Source organism: Ixodes scapularis, unplaced genomic scaffold (assembly GCF_016920785.2).
Source record: "Ixodes scapularis isolate PalLabHiFi unplaced genomic scaffold, ASM1692078v2 PGA_scaffold4__175_contigs__length_147842914, whole genome shotgun sequence".
NCBI lineage: Eukaryota > Metazoa > Arthropoda > Arachnida > Ixodida > Ixodidae > Ixodes > Ixodes scapularis.
The window spans coordinates 81,215,656-81,241,806 of record NW_024609879.1 but is presented as its reverse complement, the minus strand read 5'-3'; positions in this window follow the sequence as shown (position 1 = coordinate 81,241,806).

Here is a 26,151-nt window from a genome sequence, read left to right as displayed (position 1 = left end):
CTTGTTTTTTTTTGTTATACGTACCAAAGTGCAGGATAATCGCCCCAGTACTTGGATAAGGTCACGACCGCCGTAGCCCCAATTGCTGGGGAGGGTGCCCTTCCCTGTTTCCGTTGTCATGGAAGGCATCATCCGGGTCACCAATTATGTAGAGGTCCGTTGAATGGCAAACAACCTATTCATGTGAAATATTTACAAAATAAACATTCTTGGGAAAGGAGCCGACCAGCACTGCCATTCGTTTCTTGTTTTCTAAGAATGCTCGAGTTCTTCTGTCTCGCGCCGCTCAATGATCGTTGCACGAGACACAAAGCGCACCGCACTTATTGATCTAGAGTGTGCTGTAGCGGGGACGGAACAATATATTTCATCCCGCACTGATCACCAGTATAAAGTTGCGAATCTATTTCGTTACAAAAATAGATTTTATGGTTCAGTACCACCCAAGGCCAGTTCGAATTATAATCGTCTTGTCCGCTCCATCGCCTCCGCTAAAGGCGTCACAACCTTCAAAGCGCCTTAAATGAACGCCTTTGTAATCCTTCACTTAGTCAATTTGTTTTGATCCTTGGTTTTGTTCATTCCTGTGCTTTCTCCTTTATAATTAATAACACCTTTTTAACCCCCCCTCTTTGTAATGTCGCCCGAACCAAGAGGGTATTAGAATAAATAAAATATTAAACCTAATTTTGATTTTACTTTTACTAAGCGGATATCGGGCATGGCGGAATTTATTTCAGGGCAATAACAAAGGCTTCACGGGACGTTGGAAAACTATTGGGTCCAACTTGGAAAACCTGAGCCACTGTAGCCTTTCTGTCATCAATGTGAGGAATGTTTAAACATTGTAGAGCCCATCCAATTCACATGAAGATGGAGGACCACCGAAACTGTTATCTCGACGATAAAAAAGCTACTAGTTTCCGCTTGGCATGGGCGGTCCGGTCTTCGTCGTTCATCTTCGCCCGGCGACGACGTTCACGCAACCGGTTCTGTTGCCACTGACACTCTAGACGGGCACGTTCTTTTTCGGCGAGCGGAGGATCAATCGAAGCCGATGAACTCACACCATCGGCCTCACCACATTGGGCCACTCCGCGTTCGGCTTGTCGGCGCTTTCGCACACATTTGCGCTGTTGAGCGCACCGACGATCCTTGTAGGCGCGCTCTTCCTCTTCAGAGCGAACAACACGCGGCCTACCCATGGCGAGTCCAAAGGGCAACTTAAAACGTCGCTAGGAAATGGCTACGTCAAGAGACAAAAAAAACACATTAATTGGTTGGTAGCTATTTCAGGTTTTACATCGACGTTGCAGAAAATTGCTATATAATTGAATAAAGACATACAGCTACATAGAGGCGATGAGCTCTTTCAATACACGACGTTGTAAGTTCTAAACCCAATTTTTTTTAGGCACACCTTGAGACAGAGTTTTCCGATTGAGCCCAGGCATCTTTTTCAGCATCCCGGAAGCGAAAAAAAAAAAAGAAGTTTGGAGCAGCGCGTTTTGCACTCAGTCTCGTCACAGCGCACTCTTAGCTGAGATAAGTCGGTGACCGCAAATGATAACAAGAGATCAGGACCTCAATGTTTAATAATGCCAAAAAAGAATGGCTGACGCGGCTTTTCCCCTCTTTTAAATTATACGTGTCACGACCAATCGGAACGAAGGAGCGCCGTTTAAACAGAAATTCTTTTTTTTTGCTAACATCCATGGACGCATTTTTTTTTTCAGACCCTAGCACATAACAGGCTTCCCTGTCAAAATAACACAATTATTGGCCCACTGCTTCCTTTTTGTTACAAGTATTATGATGCCATTGGAATTCCATTGGATAAATTGTGAGCCCATTCAACTGCAGTGCCAATAAGGTGCCAGTGTTGTCCAATATTGCACACTTATTGGCGTAAAGTTGGATATTTAGAAAACCACACCTAATCGAAAGTTATTGGGCTTTCAACGTTGTGTAATAGTAAGTAGTTGTTTGCACTTGTGGCACAAATTGTATACCACTAACAATTTAGTACCACTCAGTTTCCAACGTTTTCCGATATTCGACACTCATTGACAACTCTTTGGATAAAGTGGACACTGCATCTATACGAGCGCAAATTGGCATTCAATGTTGTCCAATATAAGGCAGCCATTTGTATTACGTTGGATAAATTGGATACCACCTATAATATTGTGCCAGTGAGCTTCCAATGTTGCCTAATATTAAGCTTTGAATGGCAGCTCATTGGATACAATAGATCCCACATCCAATCAAGTGTCCATGTGGTTTCAGTGTTCTACTGTATTACGGAATCGTTAAAATATCGTTAGATAAAATGGAGACTGGTTGCTATAGACTGCCACTGAGCTTCTAATTTCGTCCAATCTCGGGCACTTACTGGAAACTGGTTAGACAGACAGAATACCACTTACAATATGATGCCAATGGTCTTTCAAAGCTGCCGAAAAGTTTGCAGTCATAGGTACCTCATTGGATGAATTGGAAGCCAGTTCCAATGGAATGTCAATGGGCTTTGAATGTTTTCGAATGGGGTGCCACTGGCAGGTTTTAGCCAGTCAGTGGCGCCCTATTGGATAAATTGAAAGTAAGTTTCATTAGTCTTAAGAACTTGAAACACTTGAAACATTTTTTGGAGAAAAGGAATATATTTTGAATGATTTTCAGGAACGTTTTGTCAAGTTTTTATGTGTGATCATATAGATCTTTGAATTACATTGTTTCAGTAAATCAAAATTCAAACCATACATGGGCAAAATAAAACTGGTTTTGTAGAATTGAGTAAATTAAAGTTTAAACATAGAGCGAACTTCAAATCGATATTTTCAATGCCCCCCTTTTATTTGCTTTATTTTATTACTTAGTTTGACGTGCGGGCTTCGGTCGATTTACATAAAAACAGAAAGAATAAACACAGGCATGGACATAACAGCACCTCTTTCGCGAGATGTTTTTTTAAAATAAAAATATGATGTATAATATTTTGTTTTCGTGACTACAATTAATGCTAGAAACTTGATAGATGTGCGTTTCAAACGGCCAGATTTGTTTCGGACTAAAATAATTTTTACTGCGGATTTTGCCTAATTTCACCTATTTCATAGGTGGCCTTTGAATGAAAGTAATCATATTAAATAAAAAATATACCACTCCTCAATGTTGGCCAGAAAAGCACTTTTACGAATATACGGGCAATACAAAGAACTGACAAGTTTGAAGCTTTAACTGGGGTTATTAAATTAAAATACAATATTTTTGTTTGTGTTTGCTGATAGACCACAACCATACACTTGCTACCAGTAAAACACACAAAAAAATAGAAAATAAGTTCTTTTCATAAAATCGGTCACAATTTTGCTGGATTTTCTAAACTTTTGTTCGTTCTAATGAATGTATATTTTAATTTAAACTTACTATGGTGCATTGTTTTTCAATAAATTAGTTAATTTTGTACTGTCTGGTGGTTTTAAGGTGATTAATATAAGGTTAATTACTTGCACTGAAAAAGTTGACAAACTTCGAAAAATTACCATCGAACGGACGCAACCACATGTTGGGAGGGGCACTCATGAATACTCACTATTTTAATATTCCTCAAAATCATGCACTAGGACTTTTCTGTTACACTTTGAACTACCGTATTTTTTGGGTTATGGTCCGCGTCCGGTGTATAGTCGGCAAGAGAAACTTTTGGGTCAAAAATAAAAGCTTTGGCTTATATAGTCCGACCGCCAATGCATAGTCCGCACTCCGCACACAGTCCGCATTTGATGCTTAACCGACGCGAAATTTTCTCCTGTATAGAACATATTGACAAGTGTCCGCTTTCTTAGCCCACAAAAAAGTGTTATTATATATAAATCCTCATTAACATACCCTTTCATTTACAAGCAGCGTTACGTCTCCTGATATTGAACGATCTTGAAAAACAGAATTCCTGTATAGTCCGCACGCGTACAGAGTCCGCACAGCCTAAAATTTCAAAGTTTAGACATATATTGGCCGCGGACTATAGCCCGGATAACAGTACATTTTTTACTCTTCATGAATTGAAAAAGAGTCATGAGTGTTCGAACTAATTAAAACAAAAAGTCAAAATGAAATTTTAATGTTTAATGATGATTCCTGGCTTATATTACATAATGTAACGAATTTATTATCATCGAAAAGCATACAATTATTTGATACAATAAAAGCAGATTAGATTTGTTAAAAGGGCAACTCCGGTCCATACTTTCGATTTTGGGATTGTGACTGTTTTTAGTGCAGTCAACGTCCCTGAATTGCAACGTGTAATTTTTTTTTTTCGTTATTGTGCGTAGTTTTAAAGATATCGATGCCTCGAAGTTTTCTTTGGGGTGCGGACAACAAAACCGAAACTAGCCGCTCGAGGCCCCGGCAACACTGGAAATCAGCCGCTATGTGAACGGGACGTCAGGATCGTTCTCGTTCAACGAGTGCGCAGGCCGAGCGGCACCTACCTCTGTTGCGAAAGCCGTCTAAAGATAGGAGGTAAGCTGATTTTGTTTTAATTCTGTATACGTGGTAGTTATCAAACATATGCAGCAAGAGTTAGTGCGTATACTCAAAAGCTAGCGACTGCAAAACCCATGAACTCGTTCAGTGCCGTACTCGGCGGCCACCGCCGTACGTGCGCTCTGCCGTGCTTGTCGCTTGTATGCGCAAAAGCTATACACGAACTCAACTCTGTTACGTCACGGCACGGTGGTGGCGCGTCGGGCGCACGAATACACGTCCCCATATAAGACGTGTATTCGTGCGTTGTTTTCAAAGGAACCAGACAAAAACCTGCATTCTCGTCAAAACGCCACGACTGGGGCTGTACCAAAGAAGTCGAGAAAGGATTGAAGGTCAGTTTTCATGTGCTCGGTTCGTCCGAGAACGAGATATGTGCCGTAGAAAGAAAAAACCCGACGCCGTGGGACCACGATTGCTTGGGCGAGAAGAACTTTGGGTTGAATTCACGGATACTTGTGGTCATCAGATTTATTTGCTTTGTTCTAATATAAACGCCGGAAAGCCGTCAAGTTGTACGGACCACCTGCGGACTACGTTTAGTGCGTCTTCAAGTTCAAACGGCCGCCTGATCGTTCGAACTGTCGCCTGCTCTTTAAAACGTTTCTGCTTGACGTCTGCTGTTTTAGACGACACCGGCCCGTAGACTAAATGTTTGCCCGGTACTTGCGATAAAAAGTAAGTGCAGGCCTCAAAAGACTTAAGTTTTAAGGTGGGTAAGCAGGCTGGATGTAAACAGTAAATGCAAGTAGATGTTTATCATGTTTACCAGTTGCCATCACCGACTGATTCATTTGGTCCGTCCGATTCTGCTTGCGATTTTCAGTATCGACGTCGACCATCTCAGTTACCGTTCACGCTTTTGCAGCCCGAGTGACGTCGCGACTGAAATTTACGAGCGAAATCTCATCATGCGAATCAAGCTTTAGCGTCCATTCTGCGGCGTCCACGCGGAATGAATCGCCGCATTTCACATTATTCACGCGAAGCTTTGCGGTGTGACGAACCTCGGTAATTCCACTGAGGCCGCTGAAGTAGTCAGACATTGCCAGGAAGACGTAGAATCAACAATTCGAACGCGAAAAAGGGCAGGGGGACTCACACCGACGCCGACAACATCGCATTTCAATGGTTTGTTTATGGGCGACGGCGAGCTTCTTGCCCACACCCCCCATCGCGCATGCGTGGCGCCGGTGGCGTCCGCTAGAGGCGCTCCGGTTTGTTTGTAAACATGAGTTGGTGTATGATAGCGACTGGAAAACGAGTGAACTCGTCCGGTGGCGTACTCGGCGGCTGTCACAGTGCGTGCGGTCTTCCGTAATCGTCTCTAGGCCTAAATTATCATCGGGGCTCCGTGGATGAAGCGGCATTGCTCTACACCGCGCTGCCTGTGACGTACAGTACCGGGGGCCCTCTCACGTTCGCGCTGCAGGTCGATCCCACACACGAAGGCTCTCCGACGTGGGCCGCGGCGCCCGAACACACGTGTGCTGGCCCGCTTTACACGTCTGTTGTTTCATTCTTTTTTCCTCGGGCGCGTAAAAGCCGAAGTCCAGAGTACACTCGTCGAACAGCGTTCGCCCAGCCCTTCTCCAATTTCCGGTCCCTTGGAAACTTGTGAAAAAGCACCTCCGGGTTGCGCAGCTGGTTGTTTGAGCAGTCCACAGCGCTACAAGTTGTACTCGGCATTTTTCGAGGAACAGCTGGGCAGTCTTGGGCGCACCGAGTTGCTCGCTAAAACGGGTCTTGGTGTCCTCACAAGCAAATAAACAAAAGGCTATTGCGAAGCTACAGGGGCTACAGATAAAATCAACGGCTAAATACGGCAATCACAAGCCGAAGTAGTGGTGGTAGCGGCTCAAAGACGCGCACTCCGCGCCACACCCGGACCGGAGAAAAAATAAAAAAAAAGAACGATACTAACGTCACGGCCCAATGCTGCTTTAGCGATCAGCAACCCGTTGGCCGCCCGCTAAGGAGCAGCGGCTCGCGGCGGGTCGCATTTTTATTATCGGCATTAGTTGAGAACGCGGCGTCCCCCGGACGTACTTTTTTGGCTGGTGTCGTATTTTGTGTCACTACAGCGATACCAGTAATTTATTTTATTTTGAGTTTTGACCGAAGTTGCCTTTAAATAATATATGCTTCTTAAAGTTGAATGAACTTTTTTTTTTCGTTCGTGAAATGCGGATTTGAATTTAGTAAAAATCCTCTTTTCATTTGCATCCTGTTTTATTGGTAACTGGCTATATTTACCCAGGCGCCACAGGCTATGGCGCCAGTATTGGAAATATTCTGCGAAAGAAGGGCCATTATGGGCCCCGCTTATACTCTATGTCACCAATATTGGGAATCAATTGGAATCCCATTGGATCAATTGGAAACCACTTTCAATATGATGCTAATAAGCTTCCAATGTCGTCCGATATATTCCGGTCATTGGTATCTCAACGGCTAAATTGGATACCGCTTCCATTGAAGTTCCAGTGAGCTTGCATTCATGTTTTATATTGGGCAGTCATTTCCATCCCATTGGTTAAATTTGAAATTGCTTCCAACGGCGTTCTAATGAGCTTGCAATGTCAGAGGAATCACTGGCTCATTATGTATAAATTGAATGCTACCTCCAATGAACTGCCAAAGGTCTTCTAATATTTTCGAATACCGTGCAGTCATTGGCACCCCACTGAACAAATTGTATAGCATTTCATTAAAAAAAAAAAACAATAGGCTTCCAGTGTTGTCCAATCTTGGTAAGTCATTGTCCTTAGATTGAATAAATTGGACACAATTTCAAGTTAAGCGCCAATGGGCTTCTAATGTTCCCCAATATTGGGCAGTCTTCGGCCCCTGAATGGAAATCGGAAACCATTTATAATGGCATGCTTACAAGCTTCCAATGTCAAATATTGGGTAGTCATTGACACTTTATTGAATAAAATGAATACTACTTCAGAAAAAGCGCGAGTTCGCTTCCAGCCTTGACAAATATTGGGCAGTTATTGGCTCCCCAGCGAATAAATATGATATCTCGTCCCAGGGAGTGTTAATGCGCTTCCAATGCTGTTGAATAATCGGCCACTACTGGTACTCAACTAGATAAATTGGAAACAAAGTTCTAATAGGTTTCCAATATTAGACATTACTGGGGTCATATGAAGTGTTTTAATAAATTGCACACCATTTTCAATGAAGATAGTATTAGTTTTTAATCTCGCTTGCTGTTAGGGAGTCTTTGGCATTCAATTTGTTAAACTACATACCATATTCGATAAGCTATAAAATGAAAGCCGTTTACAACTCCCTGCAACGCTGAATTAGAGCGCAGCTCTTGAGGAGGAGGAGGGGAAGGTACAGGGAGAAGGATATGACCTCCTCCTCTCCTACTCGCCTTCCATTTAGGGGAACTTTTTCCGGTAGACTTAGCGGAAACATTTTTCCACTGAATTTTCCGGTGAAAATTTTCCGCTAAATCTGGCGGAAAATTTTCTCCGCAAAATTCAGTGGAAAAATTTCCCCGCTAGACTTAGCAAGAAAATTTTCTACTATATTTAGCGGGGAAAGTCATCCACTGGATTTCGCCTGGAAATTTTTCCGCTAGATTTAGCGGGGAAATTTTTCCGCTAGATTTAGCGGGGAAATTTTTCGTCTAGATTTAGCGAGGAAATTCTTCCGCTAAATTTAGCGGGGAAATTTAACCATAATGCACCGCGCTGTTACGCCGACGGCGACGGCGACGCCGCTCAAGCCCGAAACGGGCGCCTAAGAGCTGAGCTCTAAAAAGGATGCTTTTAGTTGTAGAAGATTGGTAGTGCACCGAATGTCCAGAATCACTGTATTCTTATTGTCCTAAAATGGTTCAGTATACTCGTATTCTGATGATTAATTTGATGACTTATTCGAATATATTTCTGAATATGCAGGATAACACAAATTCAAGGGATAGCTGGGATGTCGTGTGCCAGTTGCCTTCCGATGTATAGGACTTCTGTATAATACCGTGTCAATATCTAAACACTTTAATAAGCCGCATTGACATTTCCACGACACATGCTGTGATCTCTAGCTTAAAGGTTAAACACTTTGCTCTAACTTACGGCAATGTTAGCTAAGACGATATGTACACTATCATATATTTTTTCCGAGCCTTGTGGCCTAAACACACACACACACACAAATAAAAAATAGCTGCGCCGTAAGTGGATCCGAAATCCCGCTCCTCACCACAGCGCTTAAGCGATTCTGTCTCGAGAGTTGCAATGAATCTATCCAAATTCACCCCCGCAGCAAAATACTCGTCATATTCACCTGCCAATCGGCACGAGGCAATTCATGTTTCGTTCTAGATTTTAACTAAGGCTGCGGTCTAGCTCGACCGTCACAGTATTAGCGATTTTTCAAATGCTGCAACTGCGCGCCTTCCAGCGCGCTTTGGGTATCTGCGCGACAAAGTGCAAGCAAAGGCTGAAAGGTCGAACTCGAGGTGGTGAATTTTTTCTGCTTCATAAACTTCGGTGTCCTTTCACAAGTGAAGTATGCGCGTGCACAACTTGATGGGCGCTTTGGGTGTGCAAGGCTCATGCGCCCGAAGCTTAGAATTCGTAGCCACAAAAAGTTGTCTGCAAGTACCGTAGCTTCACTACACTGAAGCTCCGCACTGCTCTAGGAGCACATGGCTTTCTTGTATCGCATATAGAAGCTACGCCAATTTTGACAACGTAGCAGGCACACATATGCCACATACAGCGTCAGCCATGGTGTCGCCATTCAAGGGCAAATTGACCTCACACTGTGTAGACACTCGCGTTTATTCTGCTTTTCGCTCGCAGTCCACTGTTTGCTTCTTGTGTACACTGCGCGCCATTTTAGCATGAAAAGAACATACCTGTTTTTTTGCATTTTACTTCGAAAGCGCATTAGTATGTTTCGAAGAACAAATGTACAGAGCGCATTAGCACTTGGAAAGCGCGATAAGTCTCAAAAATACGAGCACACATTAGTTTAGTATTTGACGCAATACTAGGAACGGCGAACTAAAATGAACGATGAAACACTTAATGTTATCTGCGCCTATGTGAAGGCTTGTAAATGGTCAACTGTTATTAATAAAGACGATAATAACAAATCCCTATGACTGGTAAATCAAAACATTATAGTAACTTATTTGTTGCTAAATATTAAACTCATTGGCACCGTTAATTCCGGTAGCCAAGCTAGGAGCGCGTTAAAAATTACCGCACTTTAATGCTGCATAATAAATTAGGAATTTCACGGCTTTGCTTGCGCTGAAAAAATGGTTTATTTTCACCACGCAAAATGGTTCGTGGTTTATTATCAATAAACCAAGAAAAATGGTTCGTGGTTTATTTTCAACAAGTAATAATTTAATTCACATTGGAAAAATATGTGACACATTTTGAAAGCGCTTTCGACAGGAGAGCAGTCTCCACACTCCATGTTTCCGGGGGGGGGGGGGGGGGGGCACCCCAACGTGGGCTAATCCCTTCCCCTTGAGTAAGGCCCATTGTGTTGCTTAAAAAAAGTTTGCAGTGTCCCCCCCCCCCCCCCCTCTTCCCCCCCCCCCCCTTCGCCAAAGCAAAAGCAGGTAAACAAGGAAAAGGAGGTAGTCTGCTCAACGGAAAAGGTAGCAATCTTCAGTTTTACCCCACAATGTAAAGCAAAGCACGCTACGAGCTATCTTAGCCAATCCGGTGCTCGGCGAGGGACTCGTGACTCCACGCGCCGCGCGTGGCTTTCCACAACTAAAGGGGCACGTGACAGCGTCTGAGCTTTGAATTAAGTGTTGTGCGTCGCAGCGTCCGTTGCGGTCCATCGTTAGGTGAAACGGATTATAGCTTTGAGGTGAAAAGCACCACTAGTTTTTGAGAGAGGACGTTACACTGTAGAAGATGTGGTTGAGGAGGAGCCGCATATTTCACGTAGAGCGCCAGCGTTGTCGAGGCTACTGTGTTGAGTGTCTAAGGACTATTTTCATAGCTGGCTGTGCGCCACAGTCCCATAACTTTGTGCGTAGAAATGTATTGAGAACAGGGACGGGTTCATGAAACGACGTGCCTGCGATACTTCTCTCAAGGGCGCCATTGGCATTTGACACAAGTTTTTTACTTTATTTTGCTGACACAGTCCTTGTCCTGTTTATCTATCCGCCTAAATATCCCTTCAAAACTCTGTTCTTGCTCAATATTTTGATAATATGAATAAAAATCGCTAGCCACTTATACTTGAATGGAACGAATAAACAATTTGTTGCGATTTTCTAAGTTTTCTACAGATGTCATTTGTTGACCTTACGGACTGTAAGATATGAAAATTATTTGGTTTCGGCTGTCGAATGTGCGCTTCTCAGCTGAAACCAAGCGTTCGCGCTCGCGACATACGCGATCGCAATTACTTCCCCCCCCCCCCCCCCCCAAAAAAAAAAAAAAAAAAAAATAAAATTTTACATTGCAGGAGCGCTCAAAAACTGGTTAGATGGATGCTTCAAAACAATTGATAGGGCAAACAGTGTGTATTAATATTATTTCTCTTTTTCAGAAGGGTAATAAGGGTTTTAGGCATACAAAACAAGGGCAGACTGGTTTCGCAGTGGTTATACTTCGTCCTACAAATCTCTACAATGCAGAGATTGGCACAGGCGCGTGCTTCTCTGTAATATTCAATATTTTCTGTGTGAAAAATTAAGCATTACACGCGTCGCTTTTTAAAGCCGCGAACTCGCACCTGTTCCTATTCACCCTTAGGCTTATCGTGGAGAAGGTTTCCTCTAACCGAAGGCTCGCTTCCACGTGAAAAGATCCCCAGGTGGTCGAAATTTCATCGCTATTCCTCCGCTTGGACGTGACAATTTCCTTTGTTTATTTTGCACTTGAGAACCCTAAACTTCAATAAAAAAACGGTGTTTTTTATGTGCTATAATTATCCTATGGGTACTAATACGTTCCAAAATAAACCATTTAGAGATGTTTTAAAAGTGGTAGGTATGTTTATCTTGTCTTGTTTTCGTTTTTCGCGACTCAACATCATGTGACCACGCGCTTGTTTACAGAGCTCCTTGCTTCCAATTTTTGAGGTAACTGCTCTTTTTTCAAGTTTTTATAACTAACGTTAGGCCATTCTTGGCTTTAGGTTTTGTTCAGGCCGCATTCTTGTCTCTTTACATATATTTCACAAAACAACAACAAACAAAATTAAGTACCGTCAATTCTGCTGGGTAATATACAGGTAAGAACTTGAGAAAAAGAAGTGAACAATGAAACAGGTTAATTTGGGAGGTGTTTCGAATAATTCCAGATGATTTTATACCAAACCATGAATTGTTTGCACGACACCTTCCCTAAAATAACCTAACGGCGAGCTAACTTTAAAAGCAAAGCTGCGCTTTTCTATTGGCCCAAGTAAACTAATTCAGTGTATGATGATGAGTCTGACCTAAATAAGATGGGGTACGATTGAGAAAGATATACCAGCTTTTATCCAATCGCTATTAAATCTACACAGCTCGTCCGAATTATTTATTTGTAAAGGTTCGTGTCTCATTATTTGTTTTTAAATTTTAATAAAATAAAACAGTTACTAATTTATAACATGGATGAAGAAAGAATAAAACAATTAAAACAGGGACAACACAACCACATCTTTCAACTATACTTCGGCTCACCCTACGATGGACTAAAGGCAGAAGCTACGGACCGCCAGATCCAATCACGAGCCACTTAGAAAATGTGCGGTATTTCGCTTCGATACACGTATCGGCGCCCGCGTCTCGGATCACTGATTAGGGGACGGGTGGACAGTGGTTCGAATCGAAGAGCACTGAGTGACTCAACAATTTTGCATCTCAAAGAAAGCAACGGCATACACGCTCATTGCAGTGTCGAATCTATAGAAATGATGCGGCACTTTTGGATACGAGCATCATTCGTCCACCCCTAATCAATGTTAAGCGTGTCATAGTATGGCGTGAAACGTGATTGGAGCTGGCGGCCCGCGGCCTTGGCCTTTAGTCCATCGTATCTTGAGACAAACTATAGCAACAGACGGGTAAACTTTCAACAGCGAGCAGCCGACTATACCCAGTAGGAGTAGGGGAGAGAAGGGGGAGAGAAGGAAAGATAAGACACGCGAAGTGGAAGTCAGGGTGGTAGGGTTATCTCGGATTTTAAAAATTCAACCTCAGTTTTCGTCAGCAGGAGGGAAGGGTTTGACACGTTGTTTTTTGCTGTGGTCATGGCGAATGATTCTATGATTTCCCTGCCGAATCTGTCGTCATGCCCCCCCAGGATTTTTGTGTCATCAAAGAGGGGATGACAACGCAAACACGAACGGTTTGATGACACAAAAATCCTGGGGGGGGGGGGGCATGACAGCAGATTCGGCAGGGAAATCATAGAATCATTCGCCATGACCACAGCAAAAAACAACGTGTCAAACCCTTTCCTCCTGCTGACGAAAACTGAGGTTGAATTTTTAAAATCCGAGATAACCCTACCACCCTGACTTGCACCTCGCGTGTCTTATCTTTCCTTCTCTCCCCCTTCTCTCCCCTACTCCTACTGGGTATAGTCGGCTGCTCGCTGTGGAAAGTTTACTCGTCTGTTGCTAGTTGAAAGATGTGGTTGTGTTGTCCCTGTTTTAATTGTTTTATTCTTTCTGCGTCCATGACTTAAACCAACGCGCTCTTCTCCCAAGCAAAATTTATAACGCATCTTATTTTTGTGTCTGAAACATTTTTACTTCCAATGAAAGGCAAAATGATATTGCGTGAACTTATATTGCAATAGCGTATTTTTTTCTTTGTTCACGTGACATGATGTTCGCAGTGCTTAAGCCACCTACCGATCTGAATTGCTAAACAAACAAAACGCCTTGGCGGTGATAGCTGGCAATAATCTTCTCTTATGTTGTTGCTCTTTCTCAGGAACCTATAACACCCATTGATCAATTATTGCCAAGTTAAGCTTTTTAATCTTTTTTTCGCAACTCTTTTTAGTACCCTACCTGAAAGCCATCTTCGAGCAGGAAATTCATCTGAAACTTTTCACGTTTTAGGAAGAAAGATATCCAAAGCAGGGCAGTGTTTCTAAAAAAAAATCACTGTTACTCTGTAGCTAACTGGGACGGTGATGTTTCAAAGCAACAATAATTTGTCTTGCCTATCACATTGACTGATTCGAAATTGATAAAAAGTTCCGACATTCATTAGTTCTGCGACGGGTGGAGAGGAGGGGGGGGGGGGCGAAGAGTAGCTGGAAAAATAAATGAGTATCATTAAATATTTTTTGTGGTCGCTGTCTCTTAGAATAATGCGAATACAGATTATTTGATATTTATTTTATCTTAATCAAATATAATAAAACAAATATAAATATTATGCGATAAATATTCGTTTGTCATCATTCATATTACGTATTAATAAAGGATGTTTTGAAAACCAATAGTGAAACCCTGCTGAAAAAGGTGACCATTATTGGCACAGTTTGACATTATTTCGATTAATATATTTAAGAAAGCTGGGCTCATAATAAATTAGACGACTAAAAGCATGCCGGGCTAAAAATGGATATCAAGTTTAAATAAGTTCTGTCATGCAGCTAATATTGGCGAAAACTGGTAAGTAACAGAACAACTAAATTCGCAAAAGTGGTTCGGGATTGGATTGTAATGTCGGAAAAGCCAGAATATAAAGGTTATTAGTATTTTACTGAAATGGCCTATCAGTGAATACCAAAATCCGAAATTGTGGCATAATATTATACAATAACATTGGAAATCGTGTCATAATATTGAATAGCTATATTAGATATCCTGGCGAATCATTTGAAACAAATATCGAAAAATCTTGGCCTATCATTCGACACCAATAATGGAAATCCTGGAATTATTTCTGTATCCAATTTTGAAAATCATGGAGTGATATTGGTAAGATATATTGGTGTATTATTGGATAAATTGAAATGCCAAAATTGACATAATGAAGTAATCCTGGATCATAATTTGTCCAATATAGGAAGTTTCATTGGCCTAACGTTGCAGCCGATTGCGCTCCAATTTGAGTGTAATAATGAAAAAGAGTCAATTTAATACTGTGCCAACATTGGGCCAACACTGGTGTGCTGCCTGTGTAAGCTTTCTGGTGATATCAAGGTCATTAAAATATCTTAAATCGGTCACATGTAAACACTTGCCAAAATTTGCTGAAAATTGTCCAAATAACAGTGTTCAATATATTTTATTTTAATAATTTTTTATTTATAAAATGAAAAAATAGCCAGCTGTCAAGCATGCAATCCGCGACCGGTGGAAGGCTCAAGCCGGTTTTCGCCTCGTCCACTTTACTAGTCAATAACTCGATAGAAAGATCCCACAAGCCTGTAATTTGAACTCTTTTTCATTTCAGAATAGCCACCGAAATATATTTTCTTAATCAAAATCTTTAAAAAAATCGGCAGCAACACTTTGCCTGAATTACAATAAAAACAGTCATACGCATTATTTAAATGCATCTCGATTCGCACATGCAGCAACTCGAAAATATATTTAAGATAATACTACATCTGCTTTGTACCGATATAATTCGCAGGCCTGGTCTGACTGTACAATCGCTGCCGTTCTTCAAGCAACAAGGTCAGACCTGCTGGCTTTACACATTGATAGTTAGCTCCACGTTGGTGCCCAAACGCACATTTAGCCTTTTTATTGCTTGCTTCAAGTTTTACATTCTGTACAAAATAGCCAACTATTATTCATATTTTATTCAACAAGCGCAAATATGTCATGGCAAATGTTCCAAATAGCATGGATTAGCTTAGCTGTAGAGTGGAGAAAAATGTATAGTGGAGGACATATATTTTTTTGACTGCCACAAAAGCATTGGGGCCCCCGAACGCAGCTACCTTTAAGTCATCTTAATTGAAATGTAGATATTTCGAATTATTATTAGAATCTAAGCATTAGAGTCATGTGATGACATCCATCTTCTAAAGAGAGCGCATGAAGAACTTTCACGCAAGAGTGCCTGATACGACATTCACATTTCCCAAAAGAGAAAGTGTTTCCCCACAATTCATCTAGAATGAACATGTTTACAACAAAACCGGTCACAGTAGTTTAATGAACACTCCAGTCGTTTTCTGAGGCGGCAGATATTACCTTTGTAGTATGGCAATCAACATCTGATTTTAAATTCATTCTGGGGCGTGGCTAGGCGTTTCTAGTGCGCTTGTAAAAAAACGGTATCCTTGTTGCCGAGCATTTTTGTTTGTGGTTTGTGCTCATTCTTCGTTCCAATAATTTGTGGTCTTAAATAATTGAGTTTTGACGTCTAGAAATGAGCGACGACGAGGAGACATCATTGTTGGTCCCTTCAGTAGGGTTAGCTGAGGCATTTGCCCTTTTTCTATTCCCGCCATAATCAAATTACTATCATTACCTTCCCTAACTTACGGGATGGGTCCGCAATAATGGCGTAAGGCGTTTAAAAATATTTGATTCTGGTTGAGAGAGGATGTTGTGTCGCCCTTTTCTTGTAGCCAACACGATTGCGATTCAGTTTACAGATTACCTCGTTAATTAGGGGGGTAATACGCATTGTTTTAATAGACAACTTTAACCCTTTTACTGCGACATTACTGCAGAATGTTAAAAGCTTTTCAATCTTGAGTGTATTTTTTTTTCTTTCAAAGTGTTTATTTTGTTGAGAAATACAAGGGCGGAAAATATTTTTTGCGTCAACACTACCGCGATATATTTCGTCCAAATAATCGATGGCGCTGCTTATCGGCTTGACTTAGTTTCCATGTAAGAAAGCACATAAAATCTTATACTGACGTGAGTTTTACTGAAGATATGAACACTTTAAGATTATTGGCCCTATCAACTGCAACATATACGATATGACGTATTGCTCTTCGCCTGCTTTATTTATTATTTCAACGACATAATGATGTCAATATTTCTAGATTTAGGAAGCGTTTATAGTTACCAGAACTTGACAGGCATCGGGCTTTGCATGCGGCTCATTTGTGACTCCGGAAGCGTTGATACTGAAAAAAAAAAAATTGTACAAACTCAACAACGAAAAATAATCGAGTTCTCACCCTTGCCTTGCATGGGGAGATAAATCTTGAGTCAAAGAGCAGAGATTAAAGAAATACGTTAAGCAAAAAGTGTATGTATGCATTTGAGCCACGCAAAGAAATAATTATGGCCACGATTCCGGGACAAAACAGCCTAGAGCCAGGTTTTGACGCCAAGTGGCGTATCAACCTTTTGCGAACCTCGAATACGCGGGCAGCGGAATTGGCTTTTCGGAGGTGAAACTGGATACAGTGGAAATTCTGCCGCCGGCGGTTCCCCACGAAGCGGTGGGAAGGGGTAGACCAGCCAGATTTATATTTCTTAGAAGCCAGCCGCAGTATGTCGCCGCGAAGTGGCGTAAACAGGGGGGGGGAGGGGGGGGGGGGAGGGGGGAGGGGGGGCGGGGGGGAGGGGGCAAGATTGAATTATCAGACTACATAGTGATGCACAGGCTGCCCCCATTTCGCCTTCAAAAAGTGCTAACCTCGGGCAGCGGGCTTACTACTATCTTAATCTGTTCTCCTACGCATATTTCCGGCCTCCCATCCTCGTACTCTTTTAGTTCGGCTGCGCCGTGTGCTAAAAAATGCTGCATCATGCGTCACAGCGTCACCGACAGATAAGCGGCGAGTTGGGAGGGGTGTTCGCGAGTTGGAAGGGGCGTTCGCGAATCGCATACAGCAGTGGGTGTCTGCGAGGCTTGGTGTTATCCAGAGCTCACCGCCACACGGCAGTCCGCTCAAAAGAGGGAATGGCGACAGTTCCCGTGCGATCGGTTGCGTGTTGCCCGAAACGGAATACTCACGGAGAAGTATGACAAAAAAGTTGCAATCAATATTTTGACATTCATCCCCTGTCTAAACGAAGCCGCGAGATGACGACAATGGCTAGTGCACGCATTGTTGCAATGCTAGAGGAAGCAATGCTAGAGCAATGCAAGATAAGGAATTTCGTTTAGAAAGCAATCGCATCCCTATTCCTACATCTAACATGCTATATGCTGCGCCGTGATGTATGGGACGCTGCAAGTAAAGCATCTAGTAATTTTGCGTATTATTGCATAAATAATTAGCGCTTCCGGTTGATGCTGTTGTTCACGTTTTTGCATAGAAATAAAAATAAAAAGTAATGTCTGTGGAATTCGTGGCTTTTCCGTATCTTATGAACCAAAATGCTTTATAGCGGTACGTCGAAGGAATAAAAAATCGAAAAATAAACGTTATCATTGTAACGTTTTACTGGTTCGACGATTTTCCGTGCCACTAAGGAATACAAGTGTGTACTTGCAAATGAAAATACAAGGTATCAAGAGAGAAATAATTAGAAAGATCAAAGGAACAGCCGTGCTTGTCACAGATAAGCTTATTTTTTTTTATAATAGATTGATAAACCTTTCACGGCATGTCCTGAACTACACTAAAAAAAAAGGCAATTGGATGGATTAAAAAATAAAAGAATGGGTATTTTCTGTGTATTGCATTAGATTACGCAATTTCACTTTCGATTAAGTTAATGAATATCTTGCAATAACAGATCCCGTTGGCCTCAGTCATTATTTAATGTCTACAATTTATTGCTTGCTCCAAGTAGATAGGTCTAAGAATTACTTCTACACTGGGACCATGCCAGGCACATATGCATTACTGTAACACTAATGTGATGCTATGACTTTAAAAAAATAAGTTTTTACCCGATTTAGAATGTGCTTAAAAATTATTATTTTATAAAAAAGCCTTTCTCGCTCTAACTTAGATTATGCCACATCATTCAGGTACCCAAACAACAGCACTCGTGACAGACGATGGGACATTAGAAAAGTGGACGAACGTTTCGTTCTCGAAGCTCTCTTCCCAAAACTGGTGTCTCTAAGTCCCTTGATAAAATTAACGCTTTAAAGAACCGCCAACAATTGTTGGGGAGACTCGCAAAGCATGTGCCGCGAGCATGTTCTCCACCGCCATGCTTTTCCTAGAGCCGTTCATTTCAGTGTTGTGCACCATTTCCATCCAAGGGCCGCACGAGACACGGGCCTCACGCACTGGCACATTTTGTCGCTACTTACAAGACAAGCGCAGACACACCGAGTGGCTTTAGAGACTAAAACGTAAAAAAAGTGATATATATATTTTCATTGTTCGTCAAAGAAGAATAATAAGTTTACCTGTCTAAATTTTGTTAGTTTATTATATTTTTATCCAACCGTCAAATGATAAATCCATTCCTTTTTGTCCACGTTGAGAATATAAACATAAAGACGGCATTCTTGTTAGCTATTTTCTACAATGTGTATTTAATGAAGTGGCCATCTGGCCTTTAACATAGACAGTAGAATAAGAGTACTAGAAATAAACTCAGGCCAACAGACGTTTAGGGACGTTGACACCTGCTATGTGGCGGACATATGTGGCGGACAGCTGTTCAAGAAAAATAAAATTGAGTCCTAACTCCCCATCATGGATGGCACTAGAAACCAGGTGCTTTTCAATGGTCACGGACAATAAAAAATATATATTTTTACAAAATCTTTTTTAATATTGAGGTAAAACAAGTAATATTATGTTTATTCTAAAACTGAAAAAACCCAGATGAGAAGATATCGAACCACTTTCTCGGAGAGACTGGTTGCTGTCCTCCTTCTTAAAATACTTATTAGCACATAGAGTTGTATTCACCTCTACCACCCCCTAGGAGGTGGCATTGAACACAAATAACGACAAAAAAGGAAATTGCATTCTACCACGGGGCACGAACCGTCAACTGTCTTAGTCGAGTACTACCGGATCAACAAAGATCGTAACTGAGTTACTTTTCGCTTTTCCAGGACATCCATATGTCCACGAATGTCCGTCGTTGAGAAATTTAAAAACATCCTTCTCTCCCTCTCTCTCCATTTCTGTCACTGTATCTCGAGATAGTTGTATAGGACAACATATTCGTTGCCACACATATCTCTTACCACGGTGCAGAACTTGCCACTGGTATACATGTTAATGACGCAGTATAAACAAAACACAAAATAAAATTCATACAAGACACGAGCGTAAGAACAGGGCAGAAACGCTGACTAATGCAAAGAGAGGATTTCCAAGGGCAAGGTTTAAGGGCTACGCCGTTGACGACAGATTTCTCTCATGCTGAGACAATGACCTTAAATCGTTTTGTATCTGTACTTTCTAGAGTGTCCCGGCGTTTTTCTTTATTTTTTGTCTTTCTTCCGGAGAAAATCAGTAAGTAGTTCGCGCATAATGCAAATGCATCAGCACTGGAGCTTATAATCAGAAGAAACAGTCCTCGAGGAATTCGATTGGGATATGTAGCGTCGTGAACTTAAGTTCTTCATGGCATTCGTCCAGTTGAGCGTTGCGCGAGAATCGTAATATAACAAGCCGAAACCCTCAACCTTATCAATATGTTGTCTATGCGGAGGGCAAGTTCGTCTGCTTCTTGCGCAGGGGGGTAGCAGTGACGTCAGAACGCCGAGCCGTGATTGGCTGATCGCGACACCCTATCTGAGCGTCGTCTGCTTCTTTGCAACGTCGTCTGCTTGCAACGTCGTCTGCGTCTGTCTTACCTTTGCTGCGACTTTCGGAAGTGCAGAGGCCAGGTTCACAAAACGATCTTACGCCAGAAATGTGCGTAAGACAAAACTTAAAAACGAATTCGTATTCACGAAACGAAATTTTCTAAGTTTTGCGTAGGTTACGACGAAATCCTAAGACAGCTCCGAAGCTCTCTTACGCACTTCTTACGATCAAATCAGCATGGCTGACAGCGTCGCGGTCGCGACGACCCACGGACATTTATTTTTTTACGTGCGATTCTCACGCGTCCGGACTTCAAGCAGCAAGAAAAAAGTAAAAAGTACTTGAAGCAGTCCACGACGAACAAGAACGCTGAATCCACAAACACCCGGGAAAAGCTCCAACGGCCACGATTCCACCGAACGCGACCAAGCGAGATGGGCAGTTAGGCCTAGCAGGCACTCCGCGACTGGGCGACCGTCTGCCCACGACCGGCTGGCGTGCTGAATGGAATATTCCCGCGCGACCCTTGTGAACCCTTCCCGTATTACACTTTGATCGCTGACCTCAATTTTTGATTAAGAGGTCAATTTCTTCCTCTAGTTTCCCGAGGCAACGGTGACTCTCGCCGGCGAAAAAGTGGTGAATCTCCGACAGACGCAGGAAAGGTAAAGCAGCCATCGCTTTGACTAGCAGACGTAAAGCAGACGACGATAACTGCGCCAACCCGCCGACGCCGTTAAAAAGTGAGGGGTCTCGCCGCACACGAAAGGAGGGAAAAAGTATTTGGGAGGGAACTTGCGGACACTAACAAGCTCACTCTTTAGCAAACAAACCTCGGCGCCTCGGGACACCTCGCCAGTGAGTCCTTTGACTTCCCTCCTTGATGCGCATCTGCTAGTTGTTAGACAAAAACAGCTTACCACTCGAGTTATTTCGTCTGCCCTCTCTGAAAGGCGAAGTCGATCTCGCTGGTAAAGACCTGCACTTCCGAAAGTCGCAGGAAAGGTAAGACAGACGCAGACGACGTTGCAAGCAGACGACGTTGCAAAGGAGCAGACGACGCTCAGACAGGAGGTCGCGATCAGCCAATCAGGTTTCAGCGTTCTGACGTCACCGCTACTTCCTTTCTCATACGCAGAAGACGAAAATGAGCCCACTTGCGACGCGTATTACATATATATAACATAAACACTAAATCGTATAAGTTCGAGCAGAAAGGAACTACGAGAGCCTCATGAGCAGACGACGTGGAGAGGCCCATTTGGGTTGAGGGCACCTGTCGCTCCTACGTGAAAAACAATTTTTGAGGAGTTGCGCCATAGCTTGCCTTTTTCAACCATGCCAACGCCATAACTCAGAATGTTGGGGATTTCTATGAGGGTGAATAAACAATAATTCGCACTCCTGTAATCTTAAAATTGATTTTGGTAGGGCTGAGTTATCGGCGCTTTTATACTAGGTCGCTGGCTCCCCAGTCACGGATGTGAAGCTCTAAACGTGTTAAGTCAGTTCAGTTGAGCGTGAGGTGCGGGAAATGATGGGTGAGCTACCTGTGATTTGCAGACGTGGGGAACCATATTTTTCGTGGTCTGAAGATGTGCCTTGCGCCGATATGTATCAAAAACTTTGTGTACATCATAATATTGTTTTTTTGTTGCAAGAAATGAGTTTTAATGAATAGAGAACTGGAGGGAGGGACGTACAAGTTTCAACCATAAAAAAGGAGGCCGTCGCCAGTCCGCGTTCACGACTTATGACGACGTCAAGCGCTGCATGCTTTGTATGCGAAATTGTGAAGCACCGGGGCAGTTACCTATTAACAATAGAAGCTTTGATGCGTTAGTTTGATAGAATTTGCGTCATATTTATAGAATGACAGTATGTGATTGGCTAATGAGTACGCAATCATCAATACAAGACTCAGGCGTGAACCGCGCTACAAGACGAGTGGCAGCTGATTCGCCAATAGGATAATGCCATTATACTTTATGTAAACGGAATCGCGTTTACCGGTTTGGAGGGGGAGATGTATATTAGAAAGCGTTAGTGATAAGAGGAATAAACAATGATCGCATGATTTTTGCTTTGATCAGGCTTGAACTTTCTCATCACTACGCATCTCGCCATTTTGTGATAAAGTGTACAAAACATGCATACCCTCAGGAACAATTATTTTACTCAATGTTTCCTTTTTCCAAAATATGCAATCTTTCTCGAGCTGTCTAAGGCAGATAACTTATGTCTTTGACAACATTATTGTGGTTGTATAATATAATACTTTTGGAATCAAATTTGCTTTATTGTACAGTTTGTGTGCATTGATTTTATTCTGGCAAGAAACACACTCTCGTGCGTTCGAAGGTTCATTGTTATATTTAAGATGATCAATCCACGCTCATTGTTTTTACTTGAACGTAATGAAATTCTCTCCGGCGGGGCGCCTCGAGCACTTAGGGTTTCATTGCCTGGGAGGTGTTGGCTATTCTCGCACGAGAAGTGGAGGGTAAGCCATGCAAAAGTACTATGTAGGAAGTAGATTCCTTTTTGTTTTAGTTTCTTCCACAAAACACAAATAGAAAAAAAGGTGGTTCATCGTACACCGGGGTCAATTTTGCTTGGTGCTCTCTTCAGTATATTGCTTGCTCACCTGCCGACGGTTCTTAACCGTTACCGAAACATAATGACTTATAGCTCGGACGCGAAAGCGTAGGCATTACCGCTATAGAAAGGGCCATTTCCTGTGGCACAAACAGTAATTTCTTTGTTCCACCATACCTGTGACGCATTCCAAGACTTATAATCATTCACCTTTATAGCGTTCATTTGAATACCTTGTGGAGATCTGGCTACCCTCTCCCGCGGCGAACCTCCGGACCCCAATTTCCGGCAACTCGCACTCGATGCCTCCGACATGCGTCATGCCTCGGGGGACCGGCCATGGCCTCGCGCAGCACAAGGTCCGGCTGGACCACTCCCCTAAGCCGTCTGACGTCACGGGACTGACTTCCCAGAAGAAAGGACCCAAGGCTTGAAAAGGGGAAGCCGGACAAAAGAAGGCCCTCTCTTGGACGGCAGCGCTCTCGAACGGCGGGACACGAAGGATGGTGCAGCGGTGACAGGAGACGAAGGCGCTGGCGCGGGATTTGGCGGGAGATGGACGTAGGCGCGGGGAAAGTGCGGGCACGACGCCGGGGGAGTCGTGGTCAGTGAGGGGGGTACTGTTCGTGCATGCGGCGTCTATGAGCCATTCCGTAACTGAGCTAATCTAATAACGTTGACTTCATGCGGGTCAGGTGTGACGTCACGAGGGTCATTAGGGTCACGAATGACGTCACGAAGGTCACTCGTGAGGGTCACGACGAAGGTCACGACATTCACAACGGCTTTAGGAGTGACGACACGAGGGTCACAAGGATCCCAAGTGACGTCACCAGGGAGGAGGGAGGGAGGGGAGGAGGAGGGAAGAGGATTGAGGAGGGGGAGAGGGAGGGGTATGAGAAGACGAGGAAGGAGGAGGAGAGGAGGACGAAATAAGGGGGGAGGAGGAGGAGGGGAAGAGGCAAGGGCATACCCTCTCATCCGTACCCTCCCCTCCTCCTCCTCCTCAAGAGCGGCGCTCTAATTCGGCATTACTGGGAGTTGTAAACATCTTTCTTTTTTTATTAAAACCATGTATGTGAGGTTAAGAAATACGTCCTTACTCTTTCTTGCTTTATTATTATGTACTTCGTAAAAAATAGATTTGTATCGCTACACTTAAAAAAAAACTATAGTATTCATGATTGTTCAAGTAAAAGCATTTAGAGTTTAATAAATGCTGTATTAAAAGTAACTGAAACTCGCCAATTTTAATTTTGACGCAAATAGAAGCAACCTCTATCCGCAACATCATATAATGCATGAAATGAAGCAGTATAGGAGTAGTCGTTAAATATTTGTGATAAAGACATTGAACATTATTTTCGAGCAGTGGAGGACCTGTTTTATCAATTTAGCTGCCAAACGAATTTGGTGCGTACGCCACGTGACGTTAATTTCCCCGCCGAATTTAGAGGAAAAAAACTCTCGTGCATACGTTCGTGATTTCGGGTCACGGGACGTAAAGGTTTCCACTAAATATAGTGGAAAATTGACTTGGTGCAAGGGTAAAAATGCACCAATTTTTCTGACATATTTAGTGAAGAAACTTAGCTGGCGTACACGTCATGTGACGTCTGGTCACATAACATAATTTTCTCAGCGAAATTCAGAGGGGAAGCTGGAGACTCAACATAACTATTTACTTACCCTATTAACAAATACACATAACCGCTTCGTTGGAAAGCATCTAGCGCCGATGCTGTGGACCACTTACTGAAGGAACCCTGAGGTTTTGCATGGACTGTCGCCTACTGAATGCTGTGATTTAGAAGGACGTCTATGCTCTCCCTCACATGGATGTTACGTTAGACCGGCTGCGCCACTGCAGATATTTTTCGTCGATGGAGCTAAAGAGTGACTACTGGCAGATTACATTTGACGAACGGGACCGGCAGAAAACTGATTTCGACACTCCCGGTGGACTCTACGAGTTCAGATTGATGTCGTTCGGACTTTGTGCAGTGCCTGCCACCTTCCCGCGTTTCATGGACACCGTTTTGACTTGACTGAAATGGCAGAGCTGCCTCGACTACCTTATCATGTTGTAGTATTTTCGCGGAATTTTGACAAACACCTTAGACGACTTCGAGCCGTGATGCAACTAATCAAGACAGCCGGCCTGTCACTCAAGTTTACAAAGTGTTGGTTCCTCTGTGGTGAACTAAAGTTTCTTGGCCACGTCGTGAGCAACGAAGGTGTTCGCCCTGACGCCGAGAAGCGCCCGCCGTCGCCGCATTTTCGCCGCCATCTGATAAGAAGGCCGTATGAAGATTTCTCAGACTCTGTGCCTACGGCAGTTTGTTCGGGATTTCGCTAAGCTCTCCGCACTGCTGACGCACCTCATAAAGGACGCCGTAAAGGTTGAGTGGGCAGACGAACACCAGCGATAATTCGATGAGCTCAAACGAAGACTTCAGACACCCCCGATTCTTCGTCATTTCAACCAGTTTGCTGAAACAGAGATCCACACGGATGGCAGTAACACCGGACTTGGCGCGGTACTAGTCATAAGGCCGGAGGAGGCAGAGTGAGTCATCGCATGCGCTAACCGGACGCTGTCTAAGGCGGAGAGGAACTACTCAACGACTGAAAACGAGTGGCTTGCTGCCGTCTAATCATTAACAAAGTTCCACCGATATTTGTATAGAAGTTCTTTTCGCTTGATCATGGACCACCACTCGCTCTTCTGGCTTGCGAATCTAATTTACCCCCCTGGACGCCTTGCCCGGTGGAGCCTAGGACTGCAAGAGTTTGACATGACCGTTGTGTAGAAGTACGGCCGGAATCAGAATGACGCCGATTGCCTGTGAATGGGCCCCTGCCGAGTCCGGTTCTGCCTCCACGGAAGACGATGAAGATGAGCGTTTTCTTGGCGCTATGGATGCCAGGGACATGGCAGCACTCCAACGAGGCGACCCTGAACTGCGCGCACTCATTGAGCACCTATAAGGACAAGGGAGGACGCTTCCCCGTGCTTTCTCGTGAATCCGGCCTACCTTCGTCGTTCGACAAGGCGTGCTGTACAAGGAGAACTTCGGCGACAACAACACAGCGTGGCTGTTGTCCATCCCATCCAGCCTTCCAGAAGATATCTTCCAAGGAGGCCCTGACGACGCGACGACGGGGCACCTCGGGTACAACAGGACAATTGCCGGAATTCGTGAAGAATACTACTTGCCCACTCTTCTGAAGATGTTTTATATCTACCCCCGATCTTGCCCTGAATGCCAACGACGCAAGAAACCGCCCACGAAGCCGTCCGGACTTCTTCAACCGATTCCTCTCTGAACTCCCACGTTTCAAAAGATTGAATGGACTTGCTTGGACCGTTCCCACCATC